General features: G+C 32.8%; 1 long non-coding RNA gene across 1 annotated transcript; it reads left to right on the top strand.

The window, feature by feature from the left end:
* The first annotated feature begins 612 nt into the window (after positions 1-612).
* LOC127718540 (uncharacterized) lies at positions 613-9,002 on the top strand. The gene is made up of 3 exons (XR_007989889.1): positions 613-953; positions 2,522-2,604; positions 8,906-9,002. It is a non-coding gene; the product is annotated as an uncharacterized LOC127718540 (long non-coding RNA).
* The last annotated feature ends 11,212 nt before the right edge of the window (positions 9,003-20,214 follow it).

Raw genomic sequence — 20,214 nt, 5'->3', positions numbered from 1 at the left:
GTATTTAGAACCCTCTACAAAGACATTTGTTTTGCATGCACACGTATAAAAATTGCGGTTTTTATCCAACGCAATCATAGGTTTGAACGTTGTTTTCAATTTAGACTTGTTTATATATATATATATATATATATATATATATATATATATATATATATATTCTTCTAAGAAAAAAATAGAAATTTTCATAATTTAAGCACTTTTATATATCTTGCATTGCTGATCATGGTGCGTGTTCCCTTCACACATAGTTTTCAAGATGTTAGGCAGATGTAATTAATAAATAAAAGTTATTTAAGGTTAGTTTACGAATCAGTCATTTATTAAGTAACTTTTTTTTATTTTTGTTATGTTACTACTAGTATTTCAATCTTCAGAGCATTTGAACAAACACTTAAAATTACAGTTCAAACCAATCACAGATAAACATTCGACTGGTAAATATCTGATTACACTCGACTGTCTAGGGAGTTGACTTATTAGAAAGGAAGCGAACTTTGTTATTCTATCTATTACACAAGTGCTTAAAAGGGTGGAACTCTATACCACCAAGTAAATGAGACAATCAATGATGCATTTGTTGAACTAACGTCCGACATGTACTGTTATATTACAACATAGTAACAATTTTCGGATGTTCGCACTTCAAATACTCACCCTATAAGTATACTTGTATACGCACATATGTTTGCGTCAAGAGTCTTACAGTTTTCCACTGTTTAGTTATCCAAAAAAGAATTCAAATATGTCTGCTGTGCACAATGTCTGGCTTTTCTACATTTCGATCGTTTTCGCAATTTGTAGAGCTGAAGGAAAACCAAACGTACAGATTCCTTTACTGGATAATAATAAAGCTCCTCTATATGCTAACTTTAATATGTCAGGTCTAAATCAACAACTGAGGAAGATCTTTAAACAGGAAGTCGAGCGCATTATACAGAATACAGTTAATGGTAAGTACTTGAGAAAACGTCTAGTAAATAGAACGATGAAAGCAAAAAATGATTTGCACGCGTGATCTTTTTTTTTTTCTTTTCTCCAATAGAAATGGACGAGGGAAAAGTTTGAATAGCCAATAATTGAGTTCAAATGTAAGACTAAACAAGGACGTTAACAGTAGCTTTGTGCATTTAGTTTTAAAGGAAAGTCACATAGTGTAAATAATTCAATCAAAAGTGAGTATTTACAAGGTGTATAGTTTGTCGAACTTTGAAGATGGCAAGTATTCAGCATGAAAGTCAATCGACATAGATGAAAATTTCGGACGTTACTTATAAAAGAGGGGCAAAAGATACTAGAGGGACCGTCAAACTCATAGATCGAAAATAAACTGACAACGCCATGGCTAAGAAATAAAAAGACAAACAGACAAATAATAGTACACAAGACACAACATAGGAAACTAAAGACTAAGCAACACGAACCCCACCAAAAACTGGGGATGATCTTAAGTGCTCTGGAAGGGTAATCAGATCCTGCTCCACATGTGGCTCCCGTCGTGTTGCTCACGTTTTTACAAATCCGGTAAATAGTTTAATTCGGTAGGTCACATTCGAGGTGAAAAAGGAAGTGGATTGTAATTACGACACAAGGAACATATTCGGTATCATCTGTGAAACGGTCATTCCATACCGGTCAACCAACTCGTGATTGCGTCCGTAAAATACCGTTCATCATAGTGTATAGAACGAAGTTAGAAGTAGGTCGAGACAAGAAAGTACGTCGAGGCGAGTTGATGCAGATAATAAGATAATAATTTGCTAAGTATAAACACGTATGAACGCACGCATAAGTCGATCAATAAAGATAATTAAAAACCAAAGTATTCTAGATAACATAAATAAAGGTTAGACTAAATAAGGAAATAAGACCTAGTGTATATATATAAATACGCAGAGACTATAAACACAATAAGCAGCAAATTTTTATTATAAAATATAGAACTTTGAGTATTCAAAATATTTCAAGCGAAATTGTAATTTTGTAGAACGTTATAGCCACGACAGATACATGGTCAATTATACATTACTTTTGAGAATACAGTTTCCAAAAAACTAAAGGAGAGTCTGATATTTTCCTAGTTTGTCATAAATCATGCAATTAAAAACAAGCTTGTGATTTTTTTTTTTTTTGTGTTCTGTTTTTTTAAATATTGAATCTTCTTTTAAAAACAATATTTGTAAACCTCATTTTCTACCGTAATTGAGAAAGCAGGAATGTACAATGCTAATTTCATGTGAAAAATTACAAAAAGTGTGGTTTCATATTGATTATAATGACGAAATTTGTTTGCCAAATTTATTCCTTTTATAATGAACAACAAACATATTTCGTCTACAAATATGTTACCGGTGATTGATAGTTTTACGATTTCAATTGTTTCGCCGAAGTAAATGTAGTTTTTACGAATAACGAAGTGTTAGTGTGAATCGCACATATTAAGTTATTAATTATGAATTAACATGAAATCAATTTATAAATTTTGCAAATGCAGTTATTTATGTAACATTATATTAAACAGTGAGCTGCGAAGAACTATACCAGAAGATAGGGAAAGGCTGTTATTCTATTCACGATGACAACATATCTGGTGATGCAGCATTTGTATGACTTTTTGTATAAATTTGATCGACAGCATGTAAACTTTATTTAGTTACAAAAACAGGGCCATTGTTATCCAGTTACTCTTCCAAACAACTTTACGAAAGCCGACCCTTACATTTAACATTTCATTGTTTCGTGATTTTTTTAATAATTTTTGTATCATTGTCCTTTCCAATTATTAGGAGCACGTTGTCTGTGCACCTGTCCACCTTATTCCCCTTCTGTACACTACTTTTTCATAAAAAGGTTTTTATATTCAAATGTATATGATTTATATTGTATTTGATAACAATTATGTCTTGTGCATAAAGAGTAAAATTTAGTAAATTTTTAAAATCAAATCAAGACCGATTTGTCATTTCTAAACATTTAAAAACATGCATGAGAACATCGGAAACTTGTATAACATACAAACGGATATGTCTTACGTGAAACAGGATTACTATATCAGAGGTTCTATGTTGAATACTTTTAATTTTTGTATCGTTTACAGAAAGATTACACATGATTGTGTTCAGAGTTTACACCTAAAAAAACATTAGATATGCGCTAAACATAGTTATGTACATCCACTGGTGGATATGTGCCTAATTGGGAATCCCACCACATCTCCCAATTTCTATATTAATTATTAATTATTTGGAAGTAAATAGTAAATATGAATTGTTTATATAAAAATACTAAAGAACATTAGGCCATCACACCAAATTAAAGGTGAAATACCACCAGATCACAGTACGTCACATCCGGTTGAATACGAAAATAGGTCGAAAAAAAATATTCCCTTGAATTTGACAGTTGTAGGTAATTGATCATACATTTCATTGCAGTAAAACATTTCTAAGTCATACACATATATCTTGGGTATTTCAAAGCACAATTTTTTTGGGGGGTTTCTATAGAATATTTTGAAAACTTGAGGTTACATGGTTACTAAAGCTTGTACACAGGTTAAAAAAGGGGGAAAATTTGATTGGTTAACTTCCAGTGATGGTAATTTTCTTATATGCAATGAAATAATATGTGAAATTTTTTCTATAGTACTGGACAGAATAAAACTTTACTCATGTCAAGTATTTCTTTATTTGAAACAAAGATGAATTCTGCATAATTTTTTGAAAAGTGCAAATTTATCAAAGACTAATAGGGGAAAAGCAATGGTGGTATTGCATCTAATATGGGAAGCTGTACATGCACCTTTGACCTTGTGAGTACTCTCATGTGTTAAAATTTCTTGCTATTTAAGTGAAATATTACAAATAATGAAATATTCTGAGTGGATTGAGTCTCCAAAACACATTTTATGAGAAAATTTCCTTGAAATAGGATTTTACCATGAATACTAAGTTTTGGGGAACTTTTTCTCCTTTTTTTTTATATTCTGCTATACAAAAATGTTTTCCTAAGAAATGCTTTAATAATTTTATAGTTTAAAGAAAATGAAATTATTTTTAAAGCAGTAACAACAAATTGTTCACCAAAAGAGAAGCTTTTTATGTCCCTCTCTGGAGCGCGGCGTAAATTTAAGTTTCACGTAAGGACTTTTTGGAACCTTCTTGGAGACGGTAAACTTTTATACGAATAGTTCATTCAGCTTGAATACTTCAATTAATCATTTATGATGACTTTTCTATCATAAATGAGTGAAAGTTACACCAAACATTTTAATTATTGGCCAAAAAAGTAAAAAAAATTGAGGAAATGAGAGGTATAAATGGACCAACAGAGACATTTTAAGGAGGACAAAGAGGTCCATTAGTAGTATTTACCATCCTAAAGTCATCTTTTGTATCATATTCAACTGTTTGTAGGCAGATGATATAAATATCTAATCATTTATTGGTCCACACTATATTCTATCATGATGTGGCTTGGTTTGGATTTTTCGAAAAAATTTTGCTCGAATCGCTGTAGATGTCGTCTTACATTAAACTAGATTTTTCTCAAATTATTGAACTGATTATGACAAAACTTGACAGGGATGCTTGAAATAACCAGAATTACAAAGGAAAAAAGTCACATTCATTTTATTTAACCAAAAAGTCTTCTTTAGGTGTAATACCACCAAATCATAGTACGTCACATCCGGTTGCATACGAAAATAGGTCGAAAAAAATATTCCCTTGAATTTGACAGTTGTAGGTAATTGACCATACATTTCATTGCAGTAAAACATTTCTAAGTCATAAACATACATCATGGGTATTTCAAAGCACCGTTATTTTTTTTTTTATTTGGGGTTTCTATAGAATATTTTGGAAACTTGAGGTTACATGGTTACTAAAGCTTGTACACACGTTAAAAAAGGGAAAAATTTGATTGGTTAACTTCCAGTGATGGTTATTTTCTTATATTCATTGAAATGTTATGTGAAATTTTTTCTATAGTACTGGACAGGATAAAACTTTACTCATGCCAAGTATTTCTTTATTTGAAACAAAGATAAATTCTGCATATTTTTTTGAAAAGTGCAAATTTAACAGAGACTAATAGGGGAAAATCAATGGTGGTATTACACCAAAACAATATTATATAAGCTAGCTTTATTCATGTGGATTTCGCGGCTAGACAACTATAAGTATCATGAAATTAAGTGTATTGATGATATTTACATGGGAAAAATTGAAAACAACACGTTTAATAATTTCATGCGTCCGAAGCGCTTTTCTGGATTTACCTTCATTAGGAACATTCAAAGCCAAACATTTGAAATCCGAGAGATGTATAAGTACCGAAACAGTTGAAGAGCTATATGACAACAATACCTAAAACAAATAGCCTAATTCATCTAAGGTCAACTTTGCCTGAGGGAGTTGAAACTTTAGTTTCTTTATAATTTCAAAATTTAACAACGGACAATTTTAGAAAGGTTTGTTATAAATCATGTCAGTACCAAAGTACAGACTACTGAGCTGATGATACCCTCGGGGACTGATAGTCCACCAGCAGAGGTATCTACAAACCTTAGTTTCTTTATAATTTCAAAATTTAACAACAGACAATACTAGAAAGGTGTGTTATAAATCATGTCAGTACCGAAGTACTGACTACTGAGCTGATGATACCCTCGGGGACTGATAGTCCAACAGCAGAGGTATCGACGCAGTGATGTAAAAAATTGAAAACAACACGTTGATAATGTTATGCGTCCGAAGCGCTTTTCTGAATTTACCTTCATCAGTAACGCTCAAAGCCAAATATTTGAAATCCGAGGGATGTTTAAGTACCGAAACAATTGAAAAGCTATATGACAAAAATACCTAAAGCAAATAGCCAAATTCATCTAAGGTCAACTTTGCCTGAGGGAGTTGAAACTTTAGTTTCTTTATAATTTCAAAATTTAACAACGGACAATTTTAGAAAGGTTTGTTATAAATCATGTCAGTACCAAAGTACTGACTACTGAGCTGATGATACCCTCGGGGACTGATAGTCCACCAGCAGAGGTATCGACAAACCTTAGTTTTTTGATAATTTCAAAATTTAACAACGGACAATACTAGAAGGGTGTGTTATTAATCATGTCAGTACCAAATTACTGACTACTGAGCTGATGATACCCTCGGGGACTGATAGTCCACCAGCAGAGGTATCGACCCGGAATGTTCCCATGTAAAATATCGATTTTAAAATGTTTGATTTTTCAATGGTTTAATTATATTTTGCTTACCTTTTTTTTGTTTTGCTTTCACATTGTGGTCAATATAATAGAATTATATGGGACTGTCATACACGTGAGGGGTGTCACAAACTAGGAAACCTGGTTAATTCCACCATTCTTTACATAAGGAAATGCATGTACCAAATCAGGAACATGATAGTTATTTGAGCTTTTGATTTTTCTGTTTATTAAAGGAATTTCAATTTTGTATTTTGCTTGGAGTTTGGAAGTTAGGTCTTTAATTTTTCCGTGGAAAGACCCATTGATTTTCTTCTGATTAGGTCTTTCGACTTTTCTGTGGAAAGACCTATTGTATTTGTTTTGATTATTATTATTATTATTTTTTTTTCCGCCAAATTTTGTTCTTACGATAAATGTTTCTTTCGCAATATGTCGCTCAGATTTCTCATATTGTATCGTATAGTTTATGCGCTTTTAAATTCACCCTGCTAAGCCGAACAATTTTCTTTGTAAGAGTTATTTCCCTATTCACTGTTTATCAAGTGTGTGCATCTCCTTCGTAAGAAAAAAGATATCGACAAAATTAAGTTCTTTTTTTCTAAATTGTTCGTTACATCCTCAGGAATTTTTGGCTAATTTGGATCGAAGCGATTCGATTAAATTTTATAGGAGTTATCTACCTTTACCAAAAAAATTTGTCGGTATGTTTTTTTAACTCATAAACCTTTAATCGTATAACCCTGGAATCTTTTTATTTGAGGCCCCTAGGTCCTAACGAAAATAAAGTCAAGGTCAAAGGTCAAGGTCAAGTTCTCAATTTTGTCTTTTCCTTGTTTTTGCATTTTCTCCAATACTTTTAAAGATATATATGAAAGAACAAGTGCAAAATGTTTGCTTTATTGTAATGAAGATATGTTACATTTGGTTTGAAACAATCTAATATCATCTTATAGGAGTTAGTGCCCCTGAAATGTCTACTTATAAGGTTAATTGATTATTACTTTAACTTGGTTCAATTATAAAGCCATATGACCTTTAACAAAAGGTTTGGTGACATATGACTTTGAAAAATGTCAACCGGAAGTGACCTTGAAAAAACCGGAAGTAGCTTGTTTTGCACTTTTATATTGAAAAGTACTCAGAATCCATATATTTTGTAATATAAATACATGAACTTATCACTAAGGACCAGAAATGACTTTCGATAAACCGGAAGTTGCCAATTATCTCCTGTTTTACATGCAAAAGTATATAGAAACTATATATTTTTGGAATTAGTGTAAAATAAGCTATCAAATGAGACCGGAAGTGACGTTTACTTCACCCGAAGACGCACATTATCTCCCTTATTTCACTCAATAGTATATAGAAACCATTCATTTATCACATCAGTTTGAAGAAACTTATGATTGTATACCAATTTTAACTTTGAGTAAACCGGAACTAGCTTCTTTTCAATAAGTTTGAAAATTGATGTAGAAAGACCTTCAATTGTTCTCTGAACAATTGGTTTTTAATTATTTTTTTTTTTCCGTCTAATTTTTTTTCTTTCGCTGTTTGGTTGTTTCGCAATATGGCGATTTGATATTTGGTATATGATATCGAACAGTTTATGCGCTTTCAAAACTGACCCTGCTTAACCGAATACTTTCCTTTGTAAGAGTTATCTCCCCCGAACAATATTTTTATTGTGTTTGCTACTTCTTCGCAACCGTAAAAGATTACGACAAATTTATTTTACCAAATTGCTCGTTATATCTTCAGGAGTATTATTTGAACCGAAGCTATACGGAGACTCCATATGAAAGTTATTTCCCCTTATGCATTTGATATAAGTAATTTGCAATGGTAAATGAAAAACCAAAAGTGTTAGAGACCTAGGGTCTTTGGATTTCAGGTCATTGGTCAAAAAAAAATAAAAATGGGTCAAGGTCAAAGGTCAAGGTCAAATTATAAATTTTGATTTTCGCTTATTCTCACTTCTTTTCATAAACCGTACAAGATATTGACAATATTTGTTTATTAATTTGTCATTTGCGACATGTGGTAACTTCTGAATTATGGTTAAGAGGATGCGTAGACATTAAATGGGAGTTTTACCCCTCTTATATTTAGAATTATGCGTAAAGTGATATAACTCATTAACTATGCATATTAAAGACCTAGGGTCTTTTGATTTGAGGTTCTTGGTTTATGACCTTGAAATTGAGGTCAAGGTCATAGATAAGTTTGGCAGTCTAGATTTTGACCTTTGGTTTAAATTCATATTTATACATAATAAAGTCAAAGGACTTCGTACATTAGGTTACAAGATATGTGACCTTGAAAAACAAACCAGAAGTGATTTTGTGTAAACCGGAAGTGGCTATTTTTTGTACTTATTGCATATAAAAGTATACATAGCAATATATTTTTGAAAGCAGTGTCAAATAAATAAAAAAATAATACCGGAAGTGACATTTTTCCAAATTACCTCTCTTATTTCAAACAAAATAATATAGAAACCATATATTTTTGGAATCAGCAAACAATGAGCAATCATTTGACACTGGAAATGACATATTAAACCGATTTTTAATATCCGTATCAAAATACATCGTAAGAAGTGGAAAGACCTCCAATTGTTCTCTGAACAATTGGTTTTTAATTTTGTAATTTTTCTTTTTACTTATATCACAGGCGAGCTGTACAGACCCTGGTGCATACCTTGCTAATTTTGAAACTCTTGAAGAAGCCATGATCATGAAATTGTTCCTTCAGAAGAAGAATTCAGGTAAAGGTTTTGAAATATTTGCTGAAGTGTTTGTTTACTTACAAACCAAGAATTATCGATTGTAAACTATACCGTCTTCTTGATAAAAGAATACAAATATTCAAACTAAATGCATGTTTAAACATTGAGGAGCTGGTCAAACCAAAAAGTACCAAAGTAATAACTAAAGACGCACAAGAAATCAGAACTATGATGATAAAGATATAATCGTGGATTTAAAAATCATGGATGTGACAACGGAAGTTACCTTGGAGGTTATATTTGTGAAATATAACATGTGATATACCATTTTTTTAAATATGAATGAATAACATAAACTTAAATTATGTGTTTATGTTTTTTTCTTTAGAAAAGAGGAACTCTGTTGGACGTTCTTTATATAAATGAGGTAGCAAAAGGCGTTGATAAAAAAAAACGACTAAAAGACACATAAGAACAAACAAGACGATGCTTTCTTTTCATAGTGTTCTTTTCCTTGAAGGCGATATTATGTTGGCTCTTTTTTTATGGAGTGTCTTTTTTCTAGTTTTTTTTAATTTCAATAGAGGAAATGCATTAATTATGTGTATTACTTACAAACTTACATACTTTTAATGCAGGAACATCTAAAATGTGTGTCATACATTTTCTAAAATTGTCACTTAGTTTTATTTCATACATTTATTCATTGTGGAAGTCTGAATTAACGTGCAGGAGCCTTATACACGAGGGTATTTTGCTTCCAAATTGAACAATGATATGATATTTAAGTTTTAAAGCTCACAATTTAGGGAATTGTTTTTCAAATCTGTCTCCTTGGAATATTACATAGTTTATACAGGTTAGAATTGTACTGTGATTGTTTAGTCACTTGGACTTTTATCGTTTTGGATAAATACCAATTTGCTTATTTATGGTTTGAACTAATACTTCAATGTCATATTTGTTTTTCTGTATATTTTTGTTAGCCAAGACACCCGATAATAACGATAATATATTTCTCCTGGTTTGTGACGTTGTTGTGTGGAATATTTTATTGTCAGCAGATTAGGTAGTCGGAGGGTTCTTTTAATAACTTAACATACTATTAAGTACGATTAATTAATTTCTTTAAAAACATTGCTACAACTTGCAGATGCAATACAGCCAGATTCGATCAACCCATGCATCATAACGAGGCTAAAAATCCTTTTTACGGTGACTTCTAGTGCTTACTTCTCCCGTTTGTCTAATATGTTCAAGTAATAAACAATTATTTTTAATTGCAAGGTAGATATTATTAAATGTTTCGTCATATCTTATTTTGACACGTTCTTTTGTTCAAATTACAAAATTAGCAGTGAAGTCATGTGTAACTGAATAAACAAATTAAATAACATCAGCAAAAAGCTTTTTTATTTCAGTCAAAATTCTCAGAAATACATATTTTTTTGGTAAATCGGAGGATCTTAATGTTCCAGTTTTTAACGAGAAGCCCAATATGTCAGTTTTTTTAAAAATTATTCTTATTCTTTTCCTGGATTGAGTGAAAATTTTATAAAAAAATTAGACTGGAGATCCGAAATGACAATAGAATAGCAAAGCTGAATATAACTCAACAAAACCATAACATCAAACAAAACACGTCAAAAAGTCAAACAACAGTTAACATATAAATCCACTACGATAAAAGGATATTCTACTCCAATATGAGCTTGAAGAACATAATTATACACATAGCTCTTAACCATGGGAAAGATGTGTGCGCTAGTTATTATGAAATTGATAACATGACTAAGTTTTTCATTTTTTTTTTGTCGACAAGGTTTTATCGTATGACATACAGTATAAATCATTTCATTTCAAAAATACTGACTAAATATCTAAAAATACCTTCGGAAATTAACAGTCTACCAGCAGTGTTCTCGACCCGTGCTAGTAAATGAAAGTACATGCAAAAGAGAGGCGAAAGATACTAAAGGGACATTCAAACTCATAAGTCGAACATAAACTTACTATGTCATGGCTAAAACGACATGAAAGAAAAAAACCAACAAACAACAAAAGGTAACAAAACACAAAACAGAACATAGAAAACTGAAGACTGAGCAACACGAACCCCACAAAAAACTGGGGGTGATCTCAGGTGCTCTGGAAGGGTAAGCAGATCCTGCTCCACATGTGGCTCCCGTAGTGTTGCTCATGTTAGTACAAACCGGGTAATAAGTTTAATTCGGGAAAAAGGGGATGGGATTGTAGTGACGAAAATTGGAACAATTCCGCTTTCATCTGTGATACGGATGTTTCATAACGGTCAACCAACTTTTGATGGCGTTCGTAAAATTAACAAAGGGATAATTGCAACCTTACCACTTAGAACTATTGGTTTATAAGCTTTCATGAGAGCAGCAACCCTCTATCAAGGAAATCATGATAGGAAATACAAGCCCTGGAATATCGTAACAACTGGGAGATATATACTCGTATGTTGGCGCTGCTGGAATGTTGCTACATAGAAATCTTTTTGGTAAAGGATGTCCCATTGTTTAGGCCAGATTACAGTTTAAAACAAAGCATTGTTAAAAATGAAATACAACTGACACAAAGCACATGCATAAGTTTAATAGAACTGACTAAAAATTGAACTTTTAAACAAATAAAAACATCAAAAACCTTTCATGTTGAAGTTAACTGGTGCAATACAATTGCTATCGTTAAAAATAGTATTATGTAAATATTTATTTGGTTCGAAATTACAAAAATAAAAATATTTTTTTTTAAATAGAATAAAAACTTATTGTTTAGCTAATCCGCTTTAAAAAATCAGATAACTGGATTTGCAGTTGATAGAAATAATAATTTCCAATATCAGAATATAATTAATATAGGAAATTTAATAAAACTTTATATTTCGTATACAATGGATTTTATTTGCACATTTAAATGTTGGTTAAGGAAGTTCGCTACTCAGTTTCAAAATAACAAGATTTTCATAACATTAGTATATATTGATAAGGGATTAATAAAGGAACAAAAAGAGCAAAAATAAAATATAGGTCAATGTGCATGTTTTCGAGATATTAGCCATTGAAATTTTGGCGGGAAAATATTCTCTCTTGACTTTTCATAGCTTTATTATTGACAAATAAAAGTTCTCAAAAACTATTAGAAATAATTAAGATTTTATAAGACTTTTACAGATGGCTTATAATTATGCATGTGAGAGATTTTTAAAAAGAAAAATAGGGGTCAATGGGCAAAATATTTTAAGGCATTCAAATAGATAAAACAAGAGGATTCCGAAAATCTGACAAAAATTCCTAAACATGACAAGCGAACTTCCTTAATTACATACTATTTGATGTAGAGATTTAGACAAACAACATTAAATGTGGTATAATGTTTAGTGTTAACTCAGATTAAAATTAATCCAAATTATAAGAAAGACCTAACATTACCAAGACTAACCCATAAACGAAATGCCTAAGAAAAAGGCCAACTATTTACCATAGACAGTGAACTGTCAATGCAACGAATTTATGATTCAAACTAATCAATAGATAATTTAAGCCTTTAGCAATTTTCAATATTGTAAGGTTGTAAAATAACGTAATCACGTTCTGCGTGATAAGTACTTGCAAATGGTCGTACGAAATCATGAAGAAAATATTCACATTATCTTATATACCCGATGTGTACAATAAAGTTTACCCAGTGAACAATTTCGAATGTAAAGGAAATCTAAACCTATGTACAGATGAGTACACATTTTAAGTGAAAACATTCATAGCATGTAACTAATTGTAAACCGGTTTTGTGAGAGCCACATTTGTTGTAAACGCGAGTTTTGATCTGTGTTCGTCGTGCAAGCGAACAAATGTATCATTTGGAATGACAGGTTCATGCCACTTTATTCTGGAACAAATTCCGATTGCGTATACATGTATCATATAAAAAAATTAGAACAATAGGGAAAGCAAAACAGTAAAAGATTAGCAGAAAATAGTTTGAATATTTATATTTTAATCGAATTTAATGGCAGAAGAGTTGCAGCCGAATTGTATGTACACCGAATAACTGGCTTGCTCTCTTGCTGACGTACAGCCCATACATTGTCAGAATTAACCATCACATATTTTGTAATATTACATATGCTGTAGCATTCTACCTTTTTCATTGGTTATTACGACCACGTGATGCAAAGGATATAAAGTATATAGACTCTATGTTTCTATTTAAATATATATTGACGGTCAATATTAAAAATCTTGCAAAACGGTATGTTTCTATTTATGTGACAATATCTTAATATATATACCCGAAGTGTACAATAAAGTTTACCCAGTGAACGATTTCGAATGTAAAGGAAATCTAAACCTATGTACAGATGAGTACACATTTTAAGTGAAAACATTCATAGCATGTAACTAATTGTAAACCGGTTTTGTGAGAGCCACATTTGTTGTAAACGCGAGTTTTGATCTGTGTTCGTCGTGCAAGCGAACAAATGTATCATTTGGAATGACAGGTTCATGCCACTTTATTCTGGAACAAATTCCGATTGCGTATACATGTATCATATAAAAAAATTAGAACAATAGGGAAAGCAAAACAGTAAAAGATTAGCAGAAAATAGTTTGAATATTCATATTTTAATCGAATTTAATGGCAGAAGAGTTGCAGCCGAATTGTATGTACACCGAATAACTGGCTTGCTCTCTTGCTGACGTACAGCCCATACATTGTCAGAATTAACCATCACATATTTTGTAATATTACTTATGGTGTAGCATTCTACCTTTTTCATTGGTTATTACGACCACGTGATGCAAAGGATATAAAGTATATGGACTCTATGTTTCTATTTAAATATATATTGACGGTCAATATTAAAAATCTTGCAAAACGGTATGTTTCTATTTATGTGACAATATCTGAATATATATACCCGAAGTGTACAATAAAGTTTACCCAGTGAACGATTTCGAATGTAAAGGAAATCTAAACCTATGTACAGATGAGTACACATTTTAAGTGAAAACATTCATAGCATGTAACTAATTGTAAACCGGTTTTGTGAGAGCCACATTTGTTGTAAACGCGAGTTTTGATCTGTGTTCGTCGTGCAAGCGAACAAATGTATCATTTGGAATGAGAGGTTCATGCCACTTTATTCTGGAACAAATTCCGATTGCGTATACATGTATCATATAAAAAAATTAGAACAATAGGGAAAGCAAAACAGTAAAAGATTAGCAGAAAATAGTTTGAATATTTATATTTTAATCGAATTTAATGGCAGAAGAGTTGCAGCCGAATTGTATGTACACCGAATAACTGGCTTGCTCTCTTGCTGACGTACAGCCCATACATTGTCAGAATTAACCATCACATATTTTGGAATATTACATATGCTGTAGCATTCTACCTTTTTCATTGGTTATTACGACCACGTGATGCAAAGGATATAAAGTATATGGACTCTATGTTTCTATTTAAATATATATTGACGGTCAATATTAAAAATCTTGCAAAACGGTATGTTTCTATTTATGTGACAATATCTGAATAAAATCTAATTTTTGGCAATAGGAAAAACCAAAAAAAAAATGTCTTTAGAACCGGTATTTTAATAGCACAAATCGAAGAACACACATTGAGGACCTCGGAACTGTTGTCTGTAATTCAAACAATTGTTAAATGTGGTAACAATGGCAATTTTAAAAATGGTACAAAAAATCCAGCTCTTTCCTGTTACCAAAGTGAATTAATTTTTAAAAGTTTCTAATGGGAATAAGGAATAAGTTTAAGATACTATTTGTGGTTTACTAGTATATCCTGCAATAGTTTATCAAATGCCAATTATTTATTTTAGCATTTGCAATACAAAAGGTATAGAAATATACTAAAATATAGTCCGATATGTCGGTAACATGAAAGAATCTTGAGTAACAGGACAAGTAACAGGACAGAGTTGGTAACAGGAGGGATTTTTTTTCTTCAAAACCATTGCTTTATTTCATAATTTAAGAAACATACATCATTACAGATTGGTCACAATTGGAAGATAACAGCAAACAATGTCATTTATCTTTTGAAACTGTATTTGCAAGATGTGAAAAATCTGCCTAGGTAATGAAAAATTCTAAAATAAATTCCTTTTTGTTACCATCTACTATACTAGAATTGCACAATGTTCTCTGTTATTATCAGTAAAAACCTGTCTTTTCATTCAATATACTGTATATTATGTTGAGATTTATTTAATATGATGATCATAACTTAAATGTTTGACATATAGTAGATTGACTTTGTGATTCATCAGTGAAATTGTCTTTAACGTCCTTCCTGTTACTGATTATGGATATGCTGTTACTTTTTATCAGGTAAGATGACATAATGTAACAGAAAAGAATTACACAGTACTTTTTGTCCTTTTATTCGAATTGTGTAGAAGTTTACTTCCATCTACATATCAATTTAATAAGATACTATAAAAACACATTTACTGTTAGAGTGCTGACAATGAAATATATTCAGAAGGTACACAAAAAGGCTGTAACAGGAGAGAACAACAAAATGTTTTTCTCTAAATTCTGATCTTTGGTGTGTTTTGATTTTTCAAACTGGCTGCAATTCACCTATACATATAGAGTCATACATTCAGGAAATCATGCTCTTCTCATTGCATTACAAGAAATAAAATCTTGGTCTTTCAAACGTTTCCACATGTGAAAAAACCCAGTGGTAACAGGAGGGAAATTACCCTTTGGGACAAAATTTAAAAGACCCTTAAAAATGCAAAATTTTATCACATGCTTTAGTTATAACAAAATCAGATCATTAAGGGACAAGTTTTCTATATAATCTATCATATTTGTGAAAATCGGAAGCCTGTTTACTTAATTTAGATATTCTTTTAATGATTTAGTTGTCAGAAAACAACACCGGACAACATGATTTTTTGGGGGGTTGAACATTTAAATTATAATATTTTATTAGAAGAGATATAAGAAAGAGTGTTTAATTGGCAATTGTTTGTGCATATAATACTCTAGTTAATACTGAAACTTAAAAATTTCCAAAAAGATGTCCGAACAAAAATATAATTGCTGGTGAAAATTGGAACATGGAAATTAGACTATTTCAGATATTGTCTCTTATATATTATATATTGATGGTCAATATAAAAAATCTTGCAAAATGCCATGTTTCTATCTATATATACAATGTATCTATATTACTAAATGAATAGATTTGAAATTGGGTGTCGCGTTTTCTTCTTTCACATAAAATCCACGAATATTGTTTTATACCACAATGGGGTAATGACCAGCGTAGTTTATTATGTGTTCATTTCAAGATCTTTTGGGGGTATTTGGGGGTTAAAATTGGAAAAAAGCCAGTTCGGATCGACCGTCCTTCACGACGTTCGGCTCTGAAATTTACGTGCCGTAATCATTTCCGTCATTGCACGTCTGCCCGGCTAAATTATATACCATTTCGTAGCGGATACGGTAAGTATACGACTTACACTGAAACACATTCCCTTGACGCTCTCAGCAATTTAACAACATATCTTTAAACGTAAAGAGCATCAATTCAACATAAAAAATTGGTGGGTGGAAAACTTCAGTTTTCGGTTAAAAATGGGTACCGAAGAGCGGCTGGAATGGGACCCACCCCCATTCATATATTAATGCATAAAATTAATATCGCCTTACACCAAAACTATATATCTTCAAATTATAGACCAAAGTATATTTTGCAGGTATTTTCTAGTATATATATATATATATATATATATATAACCTAGGTGGTCGAGTGGTCTAGTGCGTCGGATACAGTGCAGGCGATTTGGTGTCACGATATCTCAGTAGCATGAGTTCGAATCCCGGAGAGGGAAGAACAAAAAATTTGCGAAAGCAAATTTACAGATCTAACATTGTTGGGCTGATGTTTATACGAATTGTATATATATATATATCGGTGACCGGGTGTTACCTTTCCTCGTCAGTTTTAATCTAGCGTCGCAATACAGTACATGATATTTAAGGCATGAAGATGGAATTGTTACAGATCAGCTGAAATATCTATTGTAAAGGATCCTACAAATGAATGCAAGAAACAGTCACAGAAATAATTATATTTATAAGTACGTCTAAACCAGTGACAACCCTACAACAGATTTATCCATCGGATCACCAGCAGTGATGGTGATACATGGCTGTGTACATTTTGTATATACAACTCGTCTAAACATCAGCCAAACAAAGTTAGATCTGTAAATTTGCTTTCGCAAATTTTTTGTTCTTCCTTCGCCGGGATTCGAACTCATGCTACTGAGATATCGTGACACCAACTCGCCTGCGCTGTATCCGACGCGCTAGACCACAAGACCACATAAGCTTCACAATAATAAAGCTTTCGGTGGCCGGGTGTTACCTTTCCACGTCAGTTTTAATCTAACGTCGCAATACAGTACATGATATATAAGTCATGAAGATGGAATTGTTACAGATCAGCTTAAATATATAGTATTGTAAAGGATCCTACAAATGAATGCAAGAAACAGTCACAGAAATAATTATATTTATAAGTACGTCTGAACCAGTGACAACCCTACAACACATTTATCCATCGGATCACCAGCAGTGATGGTGACACATGGCTGTGTACATTCTGTATATACACCATGTCTAAACATCAGCCCAACAAAGTTAGATCTGTAAATTTGCTTTCGCAAATTTTTTGTTCTTCCCTCGCCGGGATTCGAACTCATGCTACTGAGATATCGTGACACCAAATCGCCTGCACTGTATCCGACGCGCTAGACCACACGACCACCTAGGCTTCACAATAATAAAGCTTTCGGTGGCCGGGTGTTACCTTTCCTCGTCAGTTTTAATCAAGCGTCGCAATACAGTACATGATATATAAGGCATGAAGATGGAATTGTTACAGATCAGCTTAAATATATAGTATTGTAAAGGATCCTACAAATGAATGCAAGAAACAGTCACAGAAATAATTATATTTATAAGTACGTCTGAACCAGTGACAACCCTACAACACATTTATCCATCGGATCACCAGCAGTGATGGTGACACATGGCTGTGTACATTCTGTATATACACCATGTCTAAACATCAGCCCAACAAAGTTAGATCTGTAAATTTGCTTTCGCAAATTTTTTGTTCTTCCCTCGCCGGGATTCGAACTCATGCTACTGAGATATCGTGACACCAAATCGCCTGCACTGTATCCGACGCGCTAGACCACACGACCACCTAGGCTTCACAATAATAAAGCTTTCGGTGGCCGGGTGTTACCTTTCCTCGTCAGTTTTAATCAAGCGTCGCAATACAGTACATGATATATAAGGCATGAAGATGGAATTGTTACAGATCAGCTGAAATATCTATTGTAAAGGATTCTACAAATGATGCAAGATACAGTCACAGAAATAATTATATTTATGAGTATGTCTGAACCAGTGACAACTCTACAACCGATTTATCCATCGGATCACCAGCAGTGATGGTGATACATGGCTGTGTACATTCTGTATATACACCATGTCTAAACATAAGCCCAACAATGTTAGATCTGTAAATTTGCTTTCGCAAATTTTTTGTTCTTCCCTCGCCGGGATTCGAACTCATGCTACTGAGATATCGTGACACCAAATCGCCTGCACTGTATCCGACGCGCTAGACCACACGACCACCTAGGCTTCACAATAATAAAGCTTTCGGTGGCCGGGTGTTACCTTTCCTCGTCAGTTTTAATCTAGCGTCGCAATACAGTACATGATATATAAGTCATGAAGATGGAATTGTTACAGATCAGCTGAAATATCTATTGCAAAGGATCCTACAAATGAATGCAAGATACAGTCACAGAAATAATTATATTTATAAGTACGTCTGAACCAGTGACAACTCTACAACAGATTTATCCATCGGATCACCAGCAGTGATGGTGATACATGGCTGTGTACATTTTGTATATACAACTCGTCTAAACATCAGCCAAACAAAGTTAGATCTGTAAATTTGCTTTCGCAAATTTTTTGTTCTTCCTTCGCCGGGATTCGAACTTATGCTACTGAGATATCGTGACACCAACTCGCCTGCGCTGTATCCGACGCGCTAGACCACAAGACCACATAAGCTTCACAATAATAAAGCTTTCGGTGGCCGGGTGTTACCTTTCCACGTCAGTTTTAATCTAACGTCGCAATACAGTAATTGATATATAAGGCATGAAGATGGAATTGTTACAGATCAGCTTAAATATATAGTATTGTAAAGGATCCTACAAATGAATGCAAGAAACAGTCACAGAAATAATTATATTTATAAGTACGTCTGAACCAGTGACAACTCTACAACAGATTTATCCATCGGATCACCAGCAGTGATGGTGATACATGGATGTGTACATTTTGTATATACAACTCGTCTAAACATCAGCCAAACAAAGTTAGATCTGTAAATTTGCTTTCGCAAACTTTTTGTTCTTCCTTCGCCGGGATTCGAACTTATGCTACTGAGATATCGTGACACCAACTCGCCTGCACTGTATCCGACGCGCTAACCCACAAGACCACATAAGCTTCACAATAATAAAGCTTTCGGTGGCCGGGTGTTACCTTTCCACGTCAGTTTTAATCTAACGTCGCAATACAGTATATGATATATAAGGCATGAAGATGGAATTGTCACAGATCAGCTTAAATATATAGTATTGTAAAGGATCCTACAAATGAATGCAAGAAACAGTCACAGAAATAATTATATTTATAAGTACGTCTGAACCAGTGACAACTCTACAACAGATTTATCCATCGGATCACCAGCAGTGATGGTGATAAATGGCTGTGTACATTCTGTAGATACACCATGTCTAAACATCAGCCCAACAATGTTAGATCTGTAAATTTGCTTTCGCAATTTTTTTGTTCTTCCCTCGCCGGGATTCGAACTCATGCTACTGAGATATCGTGACACCAACTCGCCTGCACTGTATCCGACGCGCTAGACCACACGACCACCTAGGCTTCACAATAATAAAACTTTCGGTGGCCGGGTGTTACCTTTCCTCGTCAGTTTTAATCGAGCGTTGCAATACAGTACATGATACATAAGGCATGAAGATGGAATCGTTACAGATCAGCCGAAATATCTATTGTAAAGGATCCTAGGCTTCATCATAAAAAGCTTTCGGTGGCTGGGTATATATATATTACGG

The sequence above is a fragment of the Mytilus californianus genome, unplaced genomic scaffold, assembly GCF_021869535.1.
Source record: "Mytilus californianus isolate M0D057914Y unplaced genomic scaffold, xbMytCali1.0.p SCAF_10, whole genome shotgun sequence".
NCBI classification, from domain to species: Eukaryota; Metazoa; Mollusca; class Bivalvia; order Mytilida; family Mytilidae; genus Mytilus; species Mytilus californianus.
Note: the sequence above shows the minus strand (reverse complement) of the source record. Positions and strands in the feature narration are given on the sequence as shown.